Raw genomic sequence first — 1057 nt, 5'->3', positions numbered from 1 at the left:
AGGAACAATGGATCTGCACCCAAAAAAAAAAAAAAAAGTTACATTTAAAAAAAAGTGTTAAGAATCATAAAATAATTAGAGCTAACCTAGAGATTAAAAAAAGGATTCATAAGCAATCTAAATTCTTTAGGTAAATAAAGTGAATGTTTTATTAGAGTAGAAGGTACCATGTTTACTAAAAGTCAGTTCTCACTATAGTTCATGCCTATTTAAAATTCTATCTTTAAAGATACTTAAACCTAGTTTATTGTTCCTTACCACAATTAGACTCATGAAGAGCTCAAACTAAAGCATGCACACACAAAATAATCTAGCATTTAGTCATCTCATTATCTTATGTTTTCACTTTTTAAAAGACTGGTCAAACTGTTTCAAAAATATTGGAAGGTTTCTCTACTTTCATGACATATCTATGCATCTCAGGCAGCTTTTTTATATCCATCTCCTTTTCTTGAATAAATGTTTTAATGCCAGTTGACTTAAATATATGTAAAGATAAATGAGGCAGATTCTAATGTATAAAAGTCATTTATAAGATACCACATGCAAAAACAAAAGAAAAACTTTTAAGTTGAAATGTGTTTTCCCCAAAATAAACGTGCAGGTACCCTCCACTGAGGGTGATCTGACCACCTTAGCCTTTTGTAAAAGAACAGAGCTAAGTTCTTTCTGATGGCCCACTGTGAAAATAATTTAAGATACTGTAAATTTTTAGAAGCATTTTTCTAGTCTTTATTAAGTATAATTGTGGTGATAATACTTATTATCCTAAAATAGAGGTGTAGGATCGAGAATTTAAATCTTTTTCTGGGTGCTTAATCTTTCTTAAAGGTAATACTGCTGCCATAATTTGTGTCAGCATAAATTAGGTATTTGTAAAAATAGCCATTAAATACTAATTCTCAAGTATATTTAAAGTACATATAAATCCTATGTTCAAAGTATAAGCTAGAAGAAATATATAGCATAGTCCTAGGATTTCTAGATTGTTGACATCAAAAAGTAAACCACCCTCTTTAAGACTTAACAGAACTTTAAAAAAAATTGCTTCAACATA

This window comes from Bubalus bubalis, chromosome 13 (assembly GCF_019923935.1).
Source record: "Bubalus bubalis isolate 160015118507 breed Murrah chromosome 13, NDDB_SH_1, whole genome shotgun sequence".
Lineage (NCBI taxonomy): Eukaryota > Metazoa > Chordata > Mammalia > Artiodactyla > Bovidae > Bubalus > Bubalus bubalis.
Note: the sequence above shows the minus strand (reverse complement) of the source record.